Here is a 25478-nt window from a genome sequence, read left to right on the forward strand (position 1 = left end):
CGTTGGCTGTAGTGTTTGACTTGGGCCGTGTAGTTCATAGCGAAGAAGAAAAAAAGTCCTTCTCAAAAGTAACCCCAGAATTGGGGCTGGAAAGATGGCTCAGAGGTTAAGAGCACTTTCTGCTCTTCCAGAGAACCCTGGTTCAATTCCCAGCGCCCACGTGGCACCTCACAACTGTCTATAACTCCAGGTCCAGGAAATCGACACCCTCACACATAAATGAAATACATAAAATAAAATAAAAATTTTAAGTGACCCCAGAATGAACCCAGCTTGCTCAAGGGAGGACAAACTGTGGCTCTCTATAATTGTTTCATTATACATGTCAGAATTTTGTGTGTACTTATTTCCATCATATTTTCAAAGAGCTTTTATTACTGGAGAGAGATGTATGCATGAGGTGGGACAATGGTTTCTACTCTCTCTGTTTAGAAGTTCTCAGGGCTGGAGTGATGGCTCAGCAGCTCAGAGCACAGAATGCTCTTGCAGAGGAACTGGCTTCAGTTCCCAGCACCCACATGGCAACTCATGACCATCTGTAACTCCAGTTTCAGGAAATCTGATGCTCTCTTCTGGCTTTCACAGGCACAGCACATACCTGGTGCGCATACATAAACACACATAAAATTCTAAAGATAAATATTTTTTTTACAGAAATCTGGTCAAATCAAGTGGAATTCCCTGAGTCAAGGTAGGGGAGAAAGCAGCTGTCTTTACAGAGCCCTTTCTTTATACGGGAGTGAGAGCTCTTCAAAGGACAGCTGAGTTCTATGCTGATGGTGAGAAAGAATATTTACTTTGTCTAGTTATATGACCCACTTACCTGTATACATTTATAATCCAATATCAAAGACAACTAATAAACCCATTAATGACCTAAGTGTGCTGTTCATGTCAAGGTCATGGAGATGTTTTATATAATTAAGATTCTACATCTTTAATTAAAAGAAGCTATTAGAGGCTTTTAAATTATTGTTGCCAGGCATGGTGGTGCACACCTTTAATCCCAACACTTGGGAGACAGAATCAGGGAAAGCTCTGTTAGTTTGAGGCCAGCCTGATCTACAAAGTGAGTTCCAAGACAGCTAGACTGTTACATAGAGAAACCCTGTCTTGAAAAACCTTAGAAGAAGAAGGAGGAGGAGAAAGAGGAGGAGGAGAGAAGGAGGAGGAAGACGAGGACAAGTGAGAAGAAATAAAGAGAATAAAAAGAAAGAAAACTTATTATTTTATCCATCTTTCATTTCAAAAATATAAAGTAAGATTTTCTCATCTTTGGCTGGACAAACGCAGCAACCAAAGCGCTGGATTCCTGTGCGATTAAGACAATTTATAGTTTATCCCACCATAACAGTAAACAAAAGCTGGGCTAGGGAGATATCTCAGAAGGGAAGGCATTTGCTATGCAAGCATGAAGACTTGTGCTCAGACCCCTAGCAGCCGTGTAAAAGCTAGGCACAGGACATGGCTCTATAATGCCAGCCCCAGTGGGGGCAGCAACAGGAGGAGCCATGGAGCTCACTGGCCAAATGGGAAAGTACCAGGTTCACTGAGAGAGCTTGTTTCAAAAGGCAAAGTGATAGACTAACATACCCAAGGTCCACATCTGGCTACCATGCAAACACACATATGCACACACAGGTACACATACACACATATACCACACACACAAAGAATTAATGAAATTTTAAGTCGTTAATGGCTAGAGAGTTTCTCCACTATAGGATTCTGCTACTGTGTATAGTGATAACCCTAAAATACCATTCCCTAGACACGCGTGTTACTGTGCTATGAACCACAGCTTCAAATGCTCGCTTGAGCATAGTTTCTCCCTGTGCCTGTGGTGCTGGATGATACCTTTAAGAATATCAAGTATTGGGCCGGAGAGATGGCTCAGAGGTTAAGAGCACTGGCTGCCCTTCCAAAGGTCCTGAGTTCAATTCCTAGCAACCACATGGTGGCTCACAACCATCTGTAATGTGATATGGCGCCCTCTTCTGGCATGTAAGCTCATATGCAGGCAAATACTGTATAAATAATAAATAAATTTTTTTAAGAAAAGAATATCAAGTATAGGCAGCCAGTGGCTGTAAAAAACAAGAGAGAGAATAAACACAGAGAGGTTGACGTTCTGTGACAAGTATAATTAAATAAAAAGCAGAGAGGAAAGTGAAGATGCAATGTACACATAGGAACAGAGGCAAATTTCCAATCATAGCTGAAGCTAAGATAATTCACTCCATTCTTAAAATCCAAACATAAGATTTCCAAACATCTCCAACAAAGGCATGTGTCATTCCTTGCAAAGAAAGTCCCATCTTAAGAAGATAAAAAGCAAAAATAAAAAAATTTAATTTTATATAAATGTATCTGTTATTGGGTTCTTAATCTATACAATCAGCTATGTAATGTTCTTAGGTAGGGGTCCTATCATGTCGCTGAGCAGGATTCTTGCAAGTGAATAAGTATGCTTGTGTGTGTGCATGCGTGTGTGTGTTGTGTGTGTGTGTGTGTGAGAGAGAGAGAGAGAGAGAGAGAGAGGGAGGGAGAGAGTTTATCTGTGGAGGCTTAGCTGTCTTGGACTTGCTTTGTAGACCAGGCTGGCCTCGAACTCACAGAGATCTGCCTGCCTTTGCCTCCCTGAGTGCTGGAATTACAGGTGCCTGACTTCCAGTGAATTTCTTAACGTTTAAGATTCACTTTATTTCCCAAGAGGAAGCTGAGGAGATGGCTCGGTTGTTCAGCATGCTTGCTGTTCTTCCAAGGGTGAGCGCAGTGCCCAAGACACACATGGCAGCTCACAAGCACCTATAACTCCAGCTCCAAGAATTCTGACTCACTCTTCTCGCCTCCTCCGGCACTGCATTCACATGTGGCATACACATACATGTATATACAAAAACTAAAAATAAATCTTGAAAAATGAAAATTAAGCCAGGAAATATGATCAAAGATAAAATAAAATTTAATTGCAGAGATTAAAATGTGGGGAAAATGTGCACCTTAGACTTTAAGAAGTTCACTGGAATTCTTTACACACACACACACACACACACACACACACACACACACACACAGGTGCGCACAAGAATCCTGTTCAGCCGCACAATAGGACACCTGCCTAAGAACATTAAAAGCATAATAAATGTTCAGAAGAGATAACCTGCAAGCAGTGTGGAAAATCAACGTATCTCTACAGCTTCAGAAATCTTTCCATCTGACAGTACTTTTTAAAAATTATAATCTTATATAACAATGCATTTTAATGTGTTGAGGCTTTTTTTCTTCATGGATTATACTATTTGTAAAGTGCTTAGAATTGAGAGAGACAGAGACAGAGACAGAGACAGAGAGAGCTGGAGACTGAAAGAGAGAGAGGCAGGTTTTAAAAATTACACAAAACCAGGCCCTGGATAAAGACGAGGCCTGGTTTGTAATGACTCCTTTTCTTGCCCATTCCTTACACTCCGGCACGCCCTCTTCCCCAGCAGGGTGGCTGCTGTGGCCACGCCCTCTTCCCCAGCGGGGTGGCTGCTGTGGCAGCTGCCAGAACCCCAGAGGCTCTGTACTCCCTGTGCAGCTGCCAAAGCCTCTGCCCAGTGTGCAGTGAGACTCTGAGCCCCAACCCTCCCATCTGAGGATTTAGAGACAAGAGGAAAAGAAAGGCATGGAGTTCACAGACATCGGGACACAGAGGGTAGACACGCTTTCAGGGAAGTTCAAGGTCAACAGGATGAATCTTGTAACCGCTTGACTGCCTTGCTGAGACTGATAGGGTATTTGCATCCCTCCGCTGATTTCTCTAGCTGTGTTTGAGATCTCCGTTCAGTGTTATGCTACTGTGTATGAGCACACATTAACGAAAATCCCAGATGACCTATGTGCTGAGGTGCCATCAAGAGAGCACAAGAGAAGGTCAGATATCTACAGAATTCTGAGTATTCCTGAAGCCATCGGCAAGCTGAGGTCATGATGGAACCAAGAAACCTGAAGTCCAAAGAGAAGCAAGATTTCCAGAGAGAGCTAAGGACACACACAGAGCAAGGGAGAAAGAACTGGTCAGAGCCATGATGTCACAGAGTGTCACTGTAGTCTAGACTGGCCTCAGACGCATGGTCCTCTGTCTCAGCCTCCCCAGTGCTAGGTAGCACTGAGATGACCTTTTTAGAAGATGAATGTGACCCGGTGTGTCTACCTGGGACAACTGGAGCCCTGGAACAGTCTCTACTCTCCATCAAAGGCGTGTGAACCGCACTAGGTGCTCACTCTTGGGAGAAAGATGGGGGGAGGGTGGGATATCGGAGGGCACGCTTCAGAGACCCATGTGCTATGGTGGGGACAGACAGGAAGTAGCAGATTTGCACTGTTAAAGAAGGGACAACAAACTCCTGTGCCTCACGCCCAGGCAAAAAGACCTGCTGCTTCTAAGAAAGTGACAGACTGTCTGTCTGTCTGTCTGTCTCTGTCTCTGTCTCTGTCTCTGTCTCTGTCTCTGTCTCTGTCTCTGTCTCTGTCTCTGTCTCTCTCTGTCTCTCTCTGTCTCTCTCTCTCTGTCTCTCTCTCTCTCTGTCTCTCTCTCTCTCTCTCTCTCTCTCTCTCTCTCTCTCTTTCTCTCTGCTTTCTCTCTCTCTCTCTCTCTCTCTTTCTCTCTGCCTCTGGAGTTGGAAAAGAAACTGTCCACTGCCCAGAACTCTTACAAGACACTAGTCACATCAGACGTGACAAGAAATGCTCTCCCACCTAAGAGCAAATGCAGACACAAGGCAAGACACTGGCTTGAGTCTTGGCAAGACACAAGGCAAGAGTTTAGTTGCTTTGAGAGAAGAGGGGGGTTGCCGAAAAACAGTACTCCCAAGGCCTTCCTGAGTCTAAGGCTCAACTGTCAGAAAGAAAAGCCTTTTACCCCACCACAGACCCAACAACACCAATGGGAGAGCAGGACAGTGTCATCATGAAGGACGTGAAGATGACGGAGCTCGTCTGTGGTTGGAGCAGGCAGAACAGACCCACTTGAGCACATCCCTGTAAGTGCAAGAGGACACCAGCCAGTGCTAGTAGAACGTAAAGTCTACCAGCTCAACACCTAACTACCCTCATTCAAGCTTCACACCAATGGCCTGAGAGAAAAGGCAGTACGGCCATTAACAGGCAAAACACACACACACACACACACACACACACACAAAGGCAAAACACATTACTAATGTCAGTTTCTTCATTTAGATGCCCAGCATTTAATAAAAATGCAAGAAGAGACAGCCCATTGTCAAATGACAACAGGGACAGAGAGCTGATATAAATATTGGTACCATCAGAGTCACAGTGTGGCCAAACATCTAATGGAAAAGATGAATGGCATGAACAAACAGAGAAGAAATATAAGCTGAGAGACGAGACCTGTTAAAATGGAAAAAAGCAGGGCTGAAGAGATGGTTCAACGCATAAAGGTGCCTCACACCAAACCTGCAACCTAGAAACAGACTCCCAAAAGCTGTTCTCAGACCACCACATACCATGTGACACACACATAAATAAACAAACATTTAAAAAATACAGACAGTTAAACAGAAATACTAGAATTCCATAAAAGACAAAAAAAAAAAAAAAAAGATGAAGACCATTGCACTCCATCTAGTAATAGACTAACAGAGAGTTCCAAACTAAATCACAAAGAAAAACTAAGGAAAATGTGAATTCTTTTAAAAAGCTAGAACTAGTGGTGGTGGCATATACCTTTAATCCCAGCACTCAGAGGAAAGGCAGGCAGATCTCTGAGCTCAGGGTCAGCCTGGTCTACAGAGTGAGTTCGAGGACAGCCAAAACTACACAGAGAAACCCTGTCTCAAAAAAAAAAAAAAAAAAAAGAATAAAAAAAGGAAAAAGAAAGAAAGAAGAGCTAGAACTGTAGAATAATACCAAATGTCTAACATGCGACAGGAGTTCAGAAAGAAAAAAAGAAATGACTAAAAGCCAAATTTTTCCGAAATTACAAACACCAAACCACAACCCCAAGAACCCTTGAGGATGACAAGCAGAAATCACTTCAAATAAACAATGAACAAAAGCACTTGTCACTGCCAAACTGTTAAAAATAATAATAATAATAACAATAATAATGATAAGATGTCTTAAAAGAGAGATTATCTGTGGGGAAAGAAAGTTTTTTTTAAAAATCAATGTCACAAACTTAATTTAAAACTGTAAAAACCCTGTAATCCTTACGCAGGCATGCTGGCTTTTGCCTATAATCTCAGCAGGCTGAGACAGGGGGGTCGCCATGAATTCAAGGCCAGTCTGGGCTCCAGAGTGACATCCTGTTTCCAAAAGGAATAAATTAATTGTAAACTTCATCTTACCATCTGATGTTTTGGTTTGGTATTTCCTGAGCGCATTTTTCCACATAGAGGACAAATATTAAGAGGCCGCCCTTGTACTTTTGTGGGGTTTTGTTTGTTTGTGGGTTTGTTTCTGGTGTTTTGCTTTGTATTTTGAGATATCAGTATGTAGCTCAGGCTGGCCTTGAACTCATGATCTCCCCCTGCCTTAGTCTCACAGACCTGTAGCACCACGCCTTAGGTGGCCCTGCTAACATTACCATCTCACAGTGCAGAAGGAAACACAAGCTTTCATTGAGCACTCCCTGCCCAGGAGACTTTGCACATAACTCACTAGGCCTCCTCATCTGAGTGACATCATCTTTAAACCCTGCGTGGTAATCCCTGACAAACTGCCATGTTGCCCAGGAAAGACAGGGAGACCTGGAAGTCCAACTACTTCCTTAAGATCATCCAACTTTTGGATGATTACCCACAATGCTTCATTGTGGGATCAGCCAAAAAGGCCTTGATATTCGGAGGTAAGCAAACAATTCTCTTGCTAGGACTATATTTAAGGGGAATAACAACAGATTTTCACACAACAGATTACTCATTAACTCAAAAAAAAAATAATTCCAAAATTATTCCTTTAGCATAATGTTTAAATAAATGGAATGTCCCGTTGGTCAGCTTCACACACAAGCAGAACAATTATTTCACAGAGATTAACGTCACCCTAGCCCTGCACAGCCATAGGTGCTTGTCACCCCACTGCCTCAGAGATAGGAAAAGAAGCAGGAGTTCAAGGCTAGCCTCCAGCTTCATACCAAGCTTGAGGCCAGCCTGGGCTCCATGAGACCCTAGCACAGTGTGCTCTGGAAAATATGCTGCCCCTAAGAAAGGCCCCAGGATCTGAGCTTGAATGACAAGAAACACTGAGGCAGCTAATCAGCTCCGCTGACTTGCCCGAGACTGTTCTGTAAGACACTACGAAGGTTCTGAATGAGCCAGCACAGGTCACTGCTTCTGGGCAAAAGACACGGTTCAGTTCTAGAGGGCCTCCGGCCGTAACCATCTTGTTCATTTTAGCAGAAGAGGTTGCTGCAAATCAACGTCGAAAGCTCAGGCATTTTTCTTTCCTGGCCATGAGACGATCTCGTCCTTTTCTGACAGTGGGTTTTTGACAGGAATAGTCACTCACTCAAGAAGCTAAGAAGGCGGCTCTGAAACCGAACGGAAGACTCTGCCATTTTGTTCTTCGGTTCTGTTTGGCCCTGGTCCCACTCGGGGGAGGCTGTGTCCCTTAATCCCACTGAGGGAGATGCTTCGGGAGATCTGGAAATCTGTTTCTACTGCTTACAATTTAGACATGTTTGTCTGAAATTTGAAATTAATCCTTTCAGCTGCCATGTTCTATGAGCTAAAAGAGATCTTTGTATAATATCTCAATATAAAATAATGTCTCTTGGAGACCTGTTTAATTTTGCCTTTTTAAATAATGTGTTCAAAAGGTTCCTGCTAACTGGGGAACTTCAAACAAACCACGCTGGAGAGTTTTTAAACTAAGGTTTGGGGGCTAAAATCATCAAGTCACCCAATTTTATTTCATAGGCCATTGAGATGCCCTTGATTTCATAAGTTTAAGTGAAATTCTGTTCATCAGTAGGCAATTTAACTCTTTGGTTGCCACTGGTCTACCCTTCATCAGTGTTGGTATTCCTGGCTGGGGCACATTTTCTCATGAGTTCTCATGACTTGTTAATGTGTTCAAGACGTGCGTTAGTAATGTATCCATGATGTTTCTTCAGCCACTAGTTGCAAGGTTGGAAATAGCTCAGTGCCCAGGTTTTTTATAGCCGCTGTCAAGGGGGTCCTTGAAACTGCCTTTCTGTTGGTCAGGATGAGTTAGTCTCAGAGCCATCGCACTTGGGTGCACATTTGCGATTAGCAGTTTTACTTCTGCCCTTCTTCAGAACATTCCTCAAATGATTTCCTCTTTTATAAACATAATTTCCCACTTTCTTAGGGGCGTGTGTGTGTGTGTGTGTGTGTGTGTGTGTGTGTGTGTGTGTGTGAGAGCTTCCACCTGAATCCACATCTCACAATATCTTAGTACCCTTGGCTTTAGCTATGCTACCATGGCCACACTTCCAGCCCACATTCAGGTGCCTCAGATTCTCTTTTCAGATCTGTAACCGGCTAGTAAACTGCCCCACACGCCTGAGGCAGCCGGGCTCTGTGGACATCATAAGTAGGTATGATGTTAAAAATTAACTAGGCTACTAACACAAAATAACAAGTGGCCAATTCAGCTGTTTCCAACTTCCATCTTAGTAATCCAAAAATATGTAATTAATGTCAGTCTTTCAGAACAACACCAACAGAATGGAGAGGCAGATCGACTCACTGGGGTAAAGAATTTTGCTCTCGAAGCCTAGCTAACTGAATTCCTTATGCCGGATTTTTAAATCCACTGAGATTTAGCTTTCAAAGGAGCACAAAGACATATTTTCTGCCCTCTCTTCTGAACAGTCCCTCTGAGCAGCATGCAGATAGATGTCTAAAGCCACGGTATAGATAAATGTAAGAATCACAGCCTTCTCTGAAGTCCCTGAAATAGCCTGGCAACACAGGGCTGAGATTCCATTTCTGGTTCTGTAGCTCCCGTAAGCAGTAGACTTGGGTAAGTCATTTATTCTCTCCACATACGTTTTCTTGTGGTCCAAGTAAAGAAACATCTACCACACACCCATCTACTGGAGAGCAAAAGAGAAAGAGATGCTGAAAATCAGAAAGCAAAGGTTTCTTACGCTTGATCCTTCCGGCATTTTGGGCCAGATATTTATTTGCTACAGTTCTATCCATTAAAAGATATTTATCAGCAGGCTTGGACTCAGTCCCCCAGATGTTGGCACTGTGTGGACAATGGGTGCATGCGCGCATGTGCGCACGCATGCGCACACACCTCAGCCCATGTGCAACAGCCAAGAGTACCGCTAAACACTGCCAAATCTCACGGTGAGGGAGGGAAAGCTTACATCCACATTCACCTCCTTGCCCTGTTGAAGATGACTGAATTAAATGGCAGGTACGAAAGCCTTCATTAATGCTTCAGATATATAATAATTACTTGTTATATGTCGGGCACAGACGTCAAGTTGAACAGGATGTGATTTGAGCCACCCAACAGAGCAGTCAAAGCAACTCAGTATTTAAGGAAAGAGAGGAGGAGGCCAACGGGTACACAGAGGGAAGAAGCAGGCCGTTTGAGATTTAAGAGCAGAAGCCACAGGAGTTTAACTGAACTGACGTGAAGGAATGAGGAAAGGCCAAGAAGGAAAACAATTGTAACATGTCAACTGTGGTTAATGATTATTTATTGCCTAAGTCAATAGAATTTTTCCACAAAGCAGAGCCATTTACAGAAAGCAAATTCATGCCACAGAAAAGTCCATGACTTTTAAACTGTGTGGACACTTCAACTCTTCTGTTCCATTTTCACACCAATCCCAGAGTCATCAAGGCCAATGGAGGTCAGTGAAGTCCCACACCCTAACTAGACTATAGAGGTCTAAAAAAAAAAAAATGGAGAGATGGGGTGGGGGCAGCAGGAGAGATGGCTCAGCAGTTAAGAGCCCTTGCTGCCTTTGTAGAGGACCTAAGTTCGATTCCCAGCACCTACACCAGGTGGCTCCCTGCTGTCTGTAACTCTAGCTCCAGGGGAGCATAGTAAGGAGAGGCACACATCCTGCGTGCTTCCCGGGCTCACTCGTGGAAGGGCAATCTAAGAGGTTCATTAGATGTGAACAGGGAAAACTCAAGCTGCAGTGTCTTCGTAGCAGAGACAGAAGGAAACCAAGCCAGCTCTGGTGAGAAAAGACCCCCCCCCCCCGCCCTTCACCCTTTTCAGAACACTATCTGCTTGTGAGGCCTCCCATCCTCTCTATACCAAGGAGGGTAAACCGCTATCCCATCAGCACGTGGCACTTTCCAGCTTGTGTGAAGCCGGGCAAGTGTTGTCTTGCGACACAGCTTTCCTTTAAGGAGAGCTGGTTAAAAGCTGTTAATGGGCCCTCTTCTGCCACCATGGTGTTTGGAGGAAGGCCACACACCTAATCACACTGATCTCAGATGAAATTCTCTTTGCAAATACGCTACCCAATACGCTAAAAACGGTGAATGCCTTCCTGGTTTTTAAGGTTTATAATCCCCCTGACAATGGAATTCTGTGTGGAAATATCAAAATTCAAGTAACAAAGGCAATTTTTGCAATGATCAAAAAAAAAAATAGAAACCATTATTACAATATAAAAACATTTTTGTTACTTAAAAACCCATGTTTCTAAGAAAGGAGGCCTTATTAACCAACATTTGCTCAATAGGCAATTTTCCTCGTTTAATTTTCATAAATAGATCACTCCGAAAGCTATTTCCCCCTAACAAAAGCTACACGTTAACAACAAATGATACGTCTTCAAATTTTAATTAATGTCAATAGCTTTATTTCGCTTCCAAGTAGCTTACAGAAACATGTTATTAATATAATTCCATTTAAGGAGCTGGCATTTGTTTTCTATTTTTAAGAATAGGTGGGGCTGAGATTCTGGCCCTGTCAATGTCATTTAAACATTCCCGTCCTATGCCTCTATCTAATAAATTAAATCAGCATTTTAATTGTGCCCATGCTTTGTGGTTCCTGGCAGCACAAAAAGATTCTCTTGTGGGCTCACGACTCCCTCCCCGCACAAAACCCCACCGAGTGATTAATTGCTAGTCTGGAAGATATAAATAAGTCTCTCAATAGAGACAGTATGGACGGCTGAAAGCCCCGGCCTTAGCCGTCTCCATGGGGCGCCTTAGCATCCAGACACCCTCCTAATTCAAACAAGACCCTGGCTCGGTCGCTCAGGGACAGCTCCACCATGACAGGGCACCTCTGTGGAGCAGTGCATTTGTTTTAATTAACATCGTTTGGGATGTATCCAAGAACCAGAGGGAATCGGGCTTCTGAGACGTAAATACATAGATTTCTCGAGGTGTCTCTGGCTGTTGAACAGCAGGCACTGACCCTGACTCTTTTAAAAGCACCATCTCTATATAAAAGTATTTTGGTTACGCCCTGACATTAATCACAGGTCCTTCTAAGCGAAAGGTTTGGCCAAGAGATCATAACTTTGTAAGTGAAGTTACGAGCCCTCAGGGTCTGTTTGCTGTGCCTCGCAGTCACATCCGCGTACACTGAGGAGCCTTCGTTATCTCCAGAGCCCAGACAATGTTATAGAAAGGACTTGATGGAGCTTTCTCTGAACGCCAAACAGCACAACCAAGGCCTAGACCAAGAGCTCACGGAATCCCCAGCACTCCTATAGGACCAAGATTAGAAAAGAGGCATCAGAAGAGCAAGCGGTTGACCGCCTTGAAAATGAAACTAATTTAAGAAACCGGGACTAGAAGCCGGCTAATACCCGAAGATTGGGGTGAACCCTTTGTATGAATTATCATGACGCGCGCTGCCAGAACCGAGTATTTCAACCCCCCCCCCCTCCTCTAATGATGTTCAAAAAGTTAATGGTGGCAGAGGGTGGTAAGATCAGCCGTCATTCCGGCCAGCCCAGAATCACCAGCATCGCGTGCCTAACCACGCTGTTTGAAATGAGATGAGACAACATTCCCTGAAAACCCCAGTACACGGTCTATGGCAAAAACAAGGGCATCCCTATTGGATCTTACCTGGCATTTGAGAAAGATCTGAACCAGAGCTCCATGGAAGCCTATAATGACGGCCTTCATATTTTAACCTCTCCCAGAAAAAAGAGGGAATTGGGGGGGGGGGGGAGACAGTATATCAGTTCCTAGCCCCAGCTGCTAGACCAGTGGGTCTCAACCTTCCTAATGCTGCGACCCTTTGATACAATTCCCCATGTTGTGGTGACCCTCTGACCATAAAATTCTTTTCTTTGCTTCTTCATAATTGTAAATTGGCTACTGTTATGAATGGCAATGCAATCCGATATACAGTATGATCTTAGGCAACCCCCCGTGAAAGGCGCATTGAACCCCCAAAGGGGTCATGACCCACAGATTGAGACGCACTGCTGTAGAGCCTTGACAACTTCCACGCTCAAGTTGTAATAACTCTGCACAAGCCAGGTCTCCATCACCCCTGTCGTGGGCCATCATGAACCAGTTAACCCATAGAATCTGCCTGCTAAGTGTAGGCAACAAGCAACACCAGACAAGATTAGCCGAGCTTAGCTCAACCCAGAAGAGCCAGCCAGCGAAGCCCTGCCACAGCGGTCAGCCTGCAGCATCAAAAGCTAAATCAGTTGGCTACATTTTGTTGTAGCCCTGACTATGCTGGAACTCGCTCTGTGGAGCAGGCTGGCCTCAAACTCACAGAGATCCGCCTGCCTCTGGTCCCAGAGTGCTGGAAAATGTGCTCCATCGTGCCAGGCAATTGGCTACGTTTTTAATGACTACTTTCAGGAGTAGTGTATTATACAGAAGCAGGAAAGGGATTCAGGTCCCATGACCTCAGAAGAAATCCTTGCCAAGCTTTGGGCTCCCGTCACGCCCCACATTATAGCACAGCACGTGATGGAGTACGTGCTGCTGACCTAGTTCCTTTTAGTTTTTCCTGACCGTTTCTCCTGAAACAAACTTTAGTGCATGGCTAACTCATGTCCCTTATGGTTTTCTAAGGTGTATCCAACTGTCATTCATTACTCAAGTACAACTTATGTTCATTTTCTTTCAGTAGCCGGCACATTCACCTCGCGGACACTCAACCTTATTTAGAAATGGCTTCAGCTTGCGACAATATTGTGTGCTAACTTTTTCTTATTTGTAACATGTGAATTAACTTAGCCTACTCCAGCACAGCCATCTTTAAAAATTAATTAATGATCATTTTCCATGTTATAAGGTATAGTAAATTTTATAAGAAATCAAAAAATAATTTAACATATATAATTACAAAAATCACTCCCCCTCAAAAAAAGCAAAAAAACTAGGGGCTGGAGAGATGGCTCAGTGGTTAGGAGCATTGGCTTCCGTTCCAGAGGTTCTGAGTTCAATTCCCAGTAGCCACATGGTGGCTCACAACCATCCTATAATGGGATCTGATGCCCTCTTCTCTCTGATGCCCTCTTCTGTCATGCAGGTCTATGTAAGTATGTATATATAACATTCACATATATATGTGTGTGTGTTACATATATAATACATAAATATATTTTTAAATTTTAAAAAACTAAGAGAACAAGCTAGATTAAGCATGTAGAGGTCTACAATCTATAATATGCAGAACATTCCTACAACATGACACAGAGAGACAAACAATTCCAAAGAAAGTTGAATATTTAGGGAGCTAGATGGGACGGGGGCAGGGGAGAGGGAAGGCAGATGCTTCATTCGCAAGAAATCAAAACACAAACTAAAAAAAAAATTTTCAATCACCTTAAAATGAAAGAAGATTCCAGATTCATTATTGGGAATAATATGTGATATTAGACTCTCCTACAAACACTGGTGATAATAGAATAAATCAGCACAGCTTTTAGATTAAACAAAACAAAAGCCAGGTGTGGTGGCACACACCTGTAATCTCAGCACTCAGAAAGGCAGAGGCAGGCAGATTGTCGTGATTTCAACACCAGCCTGGTCTACAAGGCAAGTCCAGGATAGACAAGGAGATACAGAGAAACACCATCTCAAAAACAAAAACAACAACAACAACAAAATCCCATCACTTGGGAGGAGGAGCAATATCTACCAAAATATTAGGTACATGCCTTTTAGTCCAAAAATATTCATTGAAACCTTACTTTCAATATAAAACTCAAAAGCTGAATATCCAGCACTACTCTTGTTGCAAACATCAATTTACCCATATATGGAAAACCGCAAAAAATGCAAAAAATGTGACAAGTATATATGTATTGCCGTGAAACATCAAAAAAAAAAGTTTATCTAAAAAGACAGTTTTGCCAAAGAATGTGAGAAAATGATGTATTTCTAAACTAATTAGACATGTAAATGCACAGAAAATGGTCAAGACAGATGTAAAATAAAATAGCAGCCAGTTAATAAGACGGCACAGAAGGTGGAGCCAGTATTCTCAGGAGAGCAGAGACAACGCTGTACACTTCTCTGTGTTCTTCAGGGACGCATTGGTGTCTGTCACCTGTTTCCATTGCACTTACCTGGGTAGCAGGAGTGGGGAGCAAAGGTAACTTCCAACAAGGAACCAGAGAAGGAGCTGGAAGTTCTCAGAGGATATCTTCAGTATATCCCAGGTGGGGTGAGCAGAGTGGGCGATGCTACACACAGATGTGCACTTGTACTTGAGCTGAGGGTCCTGGAGGTGTGGCTTCCTCTGTGGGGGGGAAAACAGGCAATATGGAGCAGTGAGCTGTGCTGGCCAGTGAGCCCTGTGTCCAGTTTCTCAGGGACACAGAGGAGCATCCTCCTGGAATCTGCAATCAAGAAAGTCGACGTGAAGAGTAAATAACTTGAAAATCACTATGAGCTGGGTGGGAGGAGAGAGATGAGGGGCTGCCTGGAATGGCCACGTCAGCAGGGCCCCCACTTGTGTGGCTGTGAGCAGAACACCTGACAGAAACGAAGGGCCAAGGGAAGAGCTTATTTGTGCTCATGGCTTCAGGGGACTCAGTTCATTGTGGGTGGAGCGCACAGAGGCCAATGTTTGTGGTCCAGACCCTTCATGTCACAACAGATCATGAGGCCAGAATATGTAAAATACACACACACACACACACACACACACACACACACACACACACACACTGAAAATAAATCTTTTTAAATTTATCTTTGCAAAGTAGCTATAGATATTTGTGGTTACCGCTGAGTGAGGCAAGTGGTGTGGGGTGGGGCTCAGGTTTGGCCAGGCATTGGTTGGACATTCCCTCAATCTCTGCTCTATCTTTATCCCTGCACATCTTGCAAAAAGATGGGTCAAAGTTTTTGTGGGTAGGTTTGTGTTTTCCTCCTTCCATTAGAGAGTCCTGTCCAGTTAGAGCATGACCTCATCAGTCTCCATGACACTTGCTACTAGGAGTCTCAGCTAGGCTCACCCCACATCCTCCCAGAAGCCTACGCTGCCTTAGGTCCCCAGCATGTGACAGAGATGACCCCGCCCTCAGATTCTCTTCTCTCTGTCCTCCCACCCTCGGTCCCCCAATCCCTGCTTTTCCCAGGTCTGGTCTCCACCCTCATTTCCTCTCTGTGCTCCCTTTCCTACTTTGTTCCCTCTAGTCAACCATTTCTGCTGCCTATTCTATTTCCCCTTCTCAGTGAGACAATGGGCAGCTCAGGCTTCATGTGGGTCCCCTAGCAAGGGGAGTGGGGGGCTGCCTCTGATACGGATTCTGTTGCCTGCTTTTTGATCATTTCCCTCTGGCAAAGCTGCCTTGCCAGGCCACAGGGGAAGAGGACGTGCTCAGTCCTGATTCAACTTAATGAACTGGGGGAGGGGGTGTCTCCCCTTTTCTCAGGAATAGGGAGGATGGAGGGGGAAGAGGGAGGGGGGTAGGACTGGGAGGAGAGGAGGGAGGAGGGAGGGGCTATGAATTCATTTTTTTTTTTAAATCTTCGCCTCTAATTATGACCGTAAATAGAAGGAAGTCTTGTAAGCATTGTTATGGATACAAAGGGGATATAAGATTTCTGGAAATGAGAAGGCATCTCTTTAAATTAGAAGCTACTGAGTCTGGAAAGATGGCTCAGCAGTTATGAGCACCTTCTCCTTCTTTCAAAGGACCCAAGTTCGAGTCTCATCCATATTAAATGGCTAACAACTGCCCTGAAACTCTAGCTGTAGGCTAACTAATGCCCTCTTCTGGCCTCTGTGAGAACACTACCCATGGCATACATTCATACACATACACACACACACACACACACACACACACACACACAGTAAATCATTAAGAATTGATGGTAATCTCAGGCGCGGTGGCGCATGCCTTTAATGCCAGCACTCAGGGGGCAGAGGCAGGTAGATTTCTGTGAGGTCTAGGTCAGCCTGGTCTACAGGCTAGCCAAGACTACATAGTAAGACCCTGCCTCAAAAAAGAAGAGGAAGAAGAAGAAGAAGAAGAAGAAGAAGAAGAAGAAGAAGAAGAAGAAGAAAGAAGGAAGAAAGGGAAGGGGGAGGGAGGGGGAGAGAGAGAGAGAAAATAAATTCCCCCAAATATGGCAGGTACAGTACAAGTATGAACAGAGGACTATGGGAAAACAGAGGGGAAGTGGCTATCTGGTGAAGAAGGTAGAGATCTTTCTAAAATTATAAACTGATCAGAGATGTTAAGAAAAATTAGGAAATATTTACTAAGTGTAACATAAACGAACAAAACGCCTCTATTAAAATAGGAAGTTTAAAAAATAAAGAACTGGAACACAGTCACAACTCCAAGTATGAAACAGAATCTAAGTAAAAATCTGCTTCCTCAAAGTCCCGAGGCCTCTGAAGAACACAAGGTAGTTGATGACTCAGTGAGTACAGTGCACCATACAAGCATGGGGACCTGAATTTGAGTCCCTAGGAGCCACATAAGAAGCCAGATAACGGGATCGCATATCTGTAACCCCAGGGCTCCTCCAGGCATATGAGAAATGGAGACAGAATTCGTTGGAGCTTGTGGGCCAGCTAGCCTGGTATATGCAGTGGAAAAGCATCAAAGAGACTCTGCCTCAAAGCAAGGTGGAAGAGACAGACCAGTTCTGAGGTTGTTCTCTGATCTCTGTACATGTGCTATGACATGGGAGGGGAGAGACAGAGGGGGTGGAGGGAGGGAGAGAGGGAGAGGGAGGAGGGATGAGGGAAAGCGTAGGAGGAATGGGGAGGGAAGGAGGGAGAGGGAGGGAGGGAGGGAGGGAGGGAGGGAGGGAGGGAAGGAGGGAGGGAGGGGTTAATGAAATGATCCCAAATACAGGAAGCCGCTGTATACAAATTTTAAGTTTTCTCTCCTAAAGCTGACCATTTAACTCTTCTGAGAACCTTTGGCTCAGACGCTGGGTTCTTTCTCTTGTGTAATTAAAGCTTATCGTCATTGCCACTCAGGCCTAGGATGAACTGCACATCTTCAAACACAACAAAGTAGCATGAGAATTGCAAAGCTTGTTGTATAACATAAAAGTAAAGGGGTGCTAGGTTGAAGAGTGTACCCCCAAAGGTGCCCATACCCTAAGCCCCAGAACTTCTGGATATGACTTTATATGGTAGTAGGGTCTTGGCATATGTGACTAAGGATCTCAAGAAAGGTGGTTCAGAGATAGAAAAAGAAGTAGAGCATCACACTTGCAAGAGGGAGCTTAAGCCAAAGAATGCGGCGGCTAACTGGTCACGGTTGGAAACAGATTCACTGCACCCCTGAGCCTCCAGAAGGGACACAACCCTGTCCACTCCTTTAGCCCCAAAGACTTATTTTGCATTCTTGCCTCCAGAACCTTAGGGAATAAATCTGTGTTCTTCGAATCTTTCAAACGTATAGTCATTTGCTACAGAGCCATTAAGAAACTATGGTGAGAGAAAAAGATTTACTCTGAAGCCAGTCCTCAACAGCAAAGCAAATGCTGTCTTCTTCTCCACACCCTAGAGAAATAAAAGGGAAAAAATAAGAGTCTAGAGTGAATGGTCCAAGATAATAAAGTCAAAAAATAAAAAAAGAACAAGGAAGAAAATGTTAAAGCTAACAGTGGACACACATCTCCCAACTCCAAAGACACAGGACTCCAAGGCTTCATCTGAGTGACAGATTTCTCTCCCAGCCATGGAGAAGCTCTGAGTATTTCCTGCTGACGTTAGCTCAGGATCAGAGAGAAAGAAGATGGCTGCCTGTCTGTGGCTTCCTTGCTATTTCTGGGAGAGTACTAGCCACACCACACAAAGTGATACAGAGGGGCCCCGTGCCAAGGCGGACTCAGATGAAAAAGAAAGTACGTCGGAGTTATTCGCAGACACGGAGCCATGCCTTCTTGCATCTCCCCCACCCGACCAGTCAAAGTTTATGCTAATGTTCATGAAAGGAAAGAGAACACAAAACCAGGAAGAAAACATCTGCATCAGGTGCATCATGGGGCAGACAAACGATGGGACTCGGAGAATGCCAAATTTAGTTATACATGGCATCTCTTGCCAGCACATTTAAATTCAATTAGCAATAACCTTCTATGTGTTGGGCTGGAGAGATGGCTCAGAGGTTAAGAGTACTAGCTGTTCTTCCAAAGGTCCTGAGTTCAATTCCCAGCAACCACATGGTGGCTCACCAGTAATCTTCTAAAATAAATATTTACACTTATGAATATTCCCTCACTTTGACCATATTAAACTTGAAAAGTTGACATATGCCAGGAAATGCAGGCAATGGGGTAGATAACCTCTAACTAAAACATTTGAAAAATTATGTGTGTGTGTGTGTGTGTGAGAGAGAGAGAGAGAGAGAGAGAGAGAGAGAGAGAAGGAGAGGGAGAGAGGGAGGGAGGGAGGGAGGGGCGTTGGGGGGAAGTAAGAGGGAGGGAGAGAACAACCTTTGATGAAATAACTGCCTCAGCTGTTATTTTTTGCTGTTGCTTCAGAAATATGCTCTCTGGCTCTCTCGCCTCCTTTCTTGTCCCCATAGTGAGGTGTCCTGCTGCTGAGGCAGATGAAAGGTCCAGTCTCTTTAAAATTTCATGCAGAGTTCTTCTCAGCATCCAAGCTTTAAAGGCCCATGGCAAATTCAACATATTGTTACACTTGATGGGAGCAGATAAAAAATTACATGCAAAAATACATCATATACTCACTGTCTGGAAAGGCTATGAAGTCAAAGCTGTCTCTCTTTTGCTCACCAACATGGACACGGATGTTCTGATTTCAATATTTAGAGACACAAAGGCTGCCCGTGGAGTAATGTAACAAAAATAAGAATGAAACTCAAATCTTGCAGGGTTAGATTAGGGATTTACAGTATATGAATAGCTTTATCCACAGTCTTCCTTAAGACATAGGAGGCATATCTTATAGATAGCAAAAGACACAAGAAAACAAAGGAATAGACTTTTTAAGACTTATGTGCATTGTAGAGTTCATTGCCCTAAGCAATCTCTACTTGCATTTATAAGAAGGGTATGATCTACTTCTGTAATCCTTACACTCTAGAGACTGAGGCAGGAGAATTGCCATCAGTCCAAAACCAGTCAGAACTGCAGCCTTGAACTACAGAGTGTAAAGTACTGCCCAAAATGATTTGCTTTTAAGTATAGGCTTGCAAATTTCTTATATTTTTAGGTCTAGTAAATTTGAGGTTGTGGATTTGGGTAGCTGTTCTTCTTCTCTTTTTAGTCATTCTTGGAGACTTTTGTACACGTAGGCAGTGTATTTTGGTGATCTCCACTCCAACCGACCTCCTGTACACCTTCACTCTCAACTTCATGCCAACTTCTTTATATTTTATAACCCCCTGAGCGCTGCCCACAGGGTGCACGGGTGTGGGGCAATCCACTGAGGTATGGGCAGTCTACAAATGGCCACATACCCAAAGAAAACCGACTCTCCCTCCCCAAGCAACCTCCTTCAACTGCCAATGGCTCCTCAGCTAGGAACGGGCCCTTCTAAACTCCTCCCCATCCGCGCTGCAACACTGGCAGCCTTGACTGTCTGCAGGTGACTACGGCTACCATGAGATTGTGAGTGTGACAACCAGGTCATGTGCAGACAGCATTTCACAGCGCTCCTCCACATTCTCCTGCTCTTACATTCTTCCTGTCCCCGACCCCACCCCCACCCCCACCCCCACCCACCACCGATGTCCGCTGAGTCTTGATAGAGATGATCTATTTAGGCTCGGCTTGGTGGCTATGTTTATATGGCCCCATTTGGCCTGGTTTGTGTCGTTTGAATTCATTCATTCTCAGCGTTTACTGGCTATTTTCTACATGCCAGGCACGTGCTAGATATTAAAGATGGGAGGAGTAGACGCTGCCGTCAGAGCTCCGATCGGGTGGAAAGGCTTAAACACCGCACCCGTGATGAGCCTAGAGGCCCGTTAGCAGGAACAGGTTTGGGACACCACGGTGCCAAGAAGAGTGATTTGGTTCTTCTAGAAGAAAAGAGAGATCTAGCTAGTTCCTAAGGCTCTGGTCTCAAGCTGCCTCCAGTGTTAGCAGATGCCAAAGGAGGGACCAGAGCTTTGAAAGTTCAGCAGTATAAAATCTGTAAGATTTGGGCACTGGTTATAGGTTGAAAGCGCGAGGGGGTGGAGGATGGGCACGGCTTTGTCGATGCTGTTAGCACATCCGTTGCCCTTTACCATTTTGTACCTGGCAGGCAACACTTAGAAAACTGCAGGCAGTGCAGTGAACAAATCAGAAAAGCCAAGTCACTGAACACACAGGAAAGCCAGGAGGACATGCTCACTTGCCACTGGCACACACCATGTGCCAGTTGCTATATTGTAACAGGATGAGGTCCTTGCCACATCTAGCTTCCCAATCTTGAACTTGACCTCCAGAACCTAGAGCTAAATAAACCCTTTCTTCATAAATGACTCTGTTAGAGTATTCTATGACAGCCGCCTAAAACAGACAATATTAGGGGGTGAAGAGTAAGTTTTCTGAATAAAATAAAATAAATGCACTAAGGAGTAAGTGAGGGTGGGCGGGCTGCTGTCTGTGGGAGAGCCTGAAGGATGCTTGTATAGAAGCCATAGTTGAGTCAGTATCTGGACGCTAAGAGAAAAACCTGCTCAAAGATCCGAGGCAAGGGTATCCAGGATGAGCAAGTGCAAAACCTTGGAGGGCAGAACAGGGCTGGTGTGCCAGACGCAGAGAAGACCAAGGTGCCTGTGGATGTCGACCGAGGTGAACCAGGAAAGGCAAAGCGAGCGAGGCAGCAGGTTTGTCCCTGCCAAAATTCATACTGAAGCTTGGTTGTCAATATTACAGGGTTTACCTATAACCCAGGCAGGAAGTTCAGATTTTGTTTTAAAGATAGGAAAACAGTTGCAGGGTTTGGTGGGGACACATGTTCTTCTGGGTGTAAACACAGGGGTACGGAGACCGGAGGTCAACAGCAGGTGTCTTCCTTGGTTGCTAGGCAAAGTGAGTCTCAAAGCCAGCCCAAAGTCAAGAGTTCTTCCTGTGTTTGATGTGAACAAGTAGATCACATAGCAAGGGACGTAGACACAGAAAGGCAAGATTCACAGTTATTGTCATTATTCAGTGCAGACACAGTGTAAGCTGTAGTAGTGTTACAAGCGCTTGGCACACCATAATTATCCTGTCCATCTGCAGATGCTTCTGCAAATATCTGAAAACAATTCATTATCTTAATTTCTCAGAGACTTGCAGAAGAGCATCACAAAAGTAAAATTCAGTCTCTCATACAAATCCCCAGACTCTGAGCCCGGACATAGGTGACAGCAGTGCTGCTGAGGGACAGCAGCAGAGATTTCAAAATGGAAGAGTCTTGGAAAGTTCCTGCCAACCTCGACGTGATGGTCACCTTGACTGTTACCCAGGGAACTGTTGAGGAGGCCAACCTCTGCCATTGTCTACAAAGGAGTTTCTACATTGGGTTAGCAGAGGTAGAAAGACCCACACTGAATGTAACATGGGCTGGGGGTCCTAGGATGAATAAAAGGGAAATAGTGGGGCATCGGTGATCTAATTATCTTTTTTTTAAGGATTCATTTATTTATTTTATGTATATGAGTGCTTTACCTATATGTACACCTGCACACCGGAAGAGGGTACCAGGAAGAGGGTACCAGATATCAGTATAGACGGTTGTGAGCCAACATGTGCATGCTGAGAATTGAACTCAGGACCTCTGGAAGAGCAGCCTGTGCTCTTAACCACTGAGCCATCTCTCCAGCTCCTCTAGTTGGTGTTAATAGTCAACTTGACACAGCCTTGAGTTACCTGAGGAGGCGGGGTCTCAGTTGAGGATTGCCTAGATACAGGATCATAGGGAAGGCTCTCTTTAAATATCACAACTTAGAATTCTGTAAACCAAGAGTGAGCCTGGCCATGTACATTTCGATGAAAACTACTTCAGTGTAGGGGTGTAGCTCAATGGCGGACAGTTTGTTTACCTAGAACCCAAAAAGTAAACATAAGCATTTTGATCAAATGCTTATGCTTTAGAGACAGATAAACGTGAGATTCTCTGTCTATACTTGCAGTTTAAAGAGTAAAATAAATAAATAAATAAATAAATAAATAAATAAAAATAAAAAAGAGTAGCCATTGAGGAGGTTTAGAAAGAAAGGTATCCCAATTCTGCAGAAAAAGAAAAGCAGCTTCCTGCCTACTGAAGATGCAAGATACATGCTGGCATTGTGAGTGATTTCAGATGTAGGTGAGCATGGTGGCACATGCCTGCAACCCGGTACAAAGGGACAGAAGCAGGAGGCCAGCTTGAGCAAGTCAGCCAGAGATGCTGCCCCAAAAGGACAGAGCTAGGACCATAGCTCAGTGACAGAGAAGCCAGGAGGCTTCCTAGTGAAAAGAAAAAGAAGAGAGGAAGGGAGGGAGAGAAGGAAGGAGGGCACTTTGATGTACTCTGATGTACATGTCTGGGTGGGGCGGGGTGTTGAGACAGAGTTCTCTGTGTAGCCTTGGCTGTCCTAGACTCACCTTGTAGACCAGGCTGGCCTTGAACTCGCAGAGATCTGCTTAGCAGAGTGCTAGGATTACAGGCATGCCCACCATGCCTGGCTCTACATGTCATCTTACAACGCTTACTTTTTCTGTCTTCTCAACAATTCCTTCACACCAACATATTCATTTTGGCCAAACTGTAATTTCAGATTTGGTCTTTAATATCTTAGCATCAAAAGCATTCTTTCTTCTTCTCCTTTTCATTTTCTAATGACACTTCATTTGTCTAAATGACGAGCCTCGGCATTTCTGTTCACTCTTTTTTTTTTTTTTAAAGACACTGTCATGCAGCACAGGCCTGCCTCAATATCATTGTGTAGCCAGTGATGACCTTGAACCCTGATCCTTTTGCCCCCACCTCCCTCCCAAGTGCTGGGATTGCTGGAGTGCACCAGCACACTTTGCTTACATAGTGCTGGGGACTGAACCCAGAGCTTCACACACACTAGGCAAGCACTCTGTTTGGTTTTGTTTGTCTGTTTGTTTGTTTGTTTGTTTGTTTTTAATCACTACTGTACTTACTGGGAAGAACTTGGAACTACTCCCAAAGCAAGTCACACAGTGTAAATATCAACATCTAGGCTCTATTGTGCTTCCCTAGATACACTCCACAGAAGGACCGTGTGTGTGTGTGTGTGTGTGTGTGTGTGTGTGTGTGTGTGTGTGTGTGTGTGTATGTCTCTGTGTCTCTTCTCTCTGTCTCTCTATCTCTGTCTCTCTCTTTCTCTCTCTCTCTCTCTAAGTGTGTGTGTGTGTGTAAGTTAGCTAAACACCAGCTGGCTCTGATGTTTGCCTCATGGATAAGTCTTTGTACCATTTGTACAATTCAATAAAAGACAAAATAAACTTTAAAAATACCTCAGATGTTGCCTGAAAGTGGACTGGCTTTCAATAACTGCTGTTTTTTAACACCCATGAGGTCCTAGGCACAGAGCAAAAGGTTCTACACTCACGTACTTTCTGTTTGTTCTTTTTTTTAGTTTTGAGATAAGATCTTGCTATGCAGCCCAGGCTAAACTTAAACCTTCCATCCTCCTGCCTCAACCTCCCAAGTGGGACTTCAGGCATGGGCCAACACCACCCAGCCTATCATTTATTTTGCATTTCAGGAACCAGCCTTGCTGCCTCACCTTTCCCACTGTTCAGCACATCTGGAAATGAAAGAGACGTGTCCCACTGTGGGGACCTGAAGGCACAGGGCTCCACTGGGATTGGCAGATCTGACTTCTGTCACGCAGAAGCACCCCCATTGCGAACCTAGTGAACTCAATCTAGAGACGATGCTGCACCTTCCAGGCGCTGGCCGCCATGTTTAGAGCCTCACAGCCACTGAGTGGCAACACTGGGAACTGAAGCCAAGAAGATACCCAAGCTAGAATTTTTCGTGTAACATTTGTGCATGTGATATGCCGTAGGTGGGCAGGGTGCACGTCCGCGGGTGTGCATACGTGGGTCCTACAGCATGCACATGGAGGACAGAGGGTGCCTCTAGTGTCAGTCTTAGCCTTCCGCCTGAAGGGAGAGCCTCCTGCTTTTAGTCTACTGTACCTAACAAGCGATGCGGCCCATGGGCTTCTGGGTGTTCTTCATCTCCATGCCCTCTCACATCAGAAGTGCTGGGATTGCAGACATGTGCCACAGAACCCGGCTTCCTGTAGCGTCTGAAGGCACACACTTAGGACCCACACTTGAATGGCAAGCACTTTAGCCCAGAGCCATCTTCCCCGTCTACATTGCTAGCACCTGGCACTGCGCAAGCTTATCAAAAATATTGCTATCTGGAAATTTAAAAACCCAAGAAACAACTCTTAAAACACCCACAGGCCTGCACATCTTTAATCCCAGCACTCAGGGAGGTAGAGGCAGGCAGATCTCTGTGAGTTCAAAGCCAGCCTGGTCTACAAAGCGAATCCAGGACAGCCAGGGATACACAAAGGAACCCTGTCTCCAAAAAACAAAACAAACAACAACAATAAAAACTCTCTGTAAGTTCAAGGCCAGCCTGGTCTACAGAGCAAGCTCTAGGACAGCTGAGGTTATACAGAGACACCCTGTCTCAAAAACAAACGAACAAAACAGGTCTAAAACTGAGGCTTTTTGAGAAAACCAGACCTCTTGGGTTGTTTTCCATTGCTGAAGTTGCAAAGCACCAGCCCAGCCCTTTCTCCCCTCAGGAGTCAAGCTGGCTCAAGCCTCAGGATCCCCAAGATGGATCGCATGGGCCTTCTAGGCCTAATTTCCAGAAAAAGAAAAAGAAAAAGAAAAAGCCGGGCGTGGTGGCGCATGCCTTTAATCCCAGCACTCGGGAGGCAGAGGCAGGCAGATCCCTGTGAGTTCGAGTCCAGGATGGCCAAGGCTACACAGAGAAACCCTGTCTCGAAAAACCAAAAGAAAAAAAGAAAAGAAAAAGAAATGTCTTATTAGTCAAATACCACAATTAACAGATCTCCCCTAAATTACACTAACGACAGAAGTGGTGTAAGGAATATATTT

The sequence above is a fragment of the Acomys minous genome (genome assembly GCF_964271855.1).
Source record: "Acomys minous genome assembly, chromosome: 14".
Taxonomy (NCBI): domain Eukaryota; kingdom Metazoa; phylum Chordata; class Mammalia; order Rodentia; family Muridae; genus Acomys; species Acomys minous.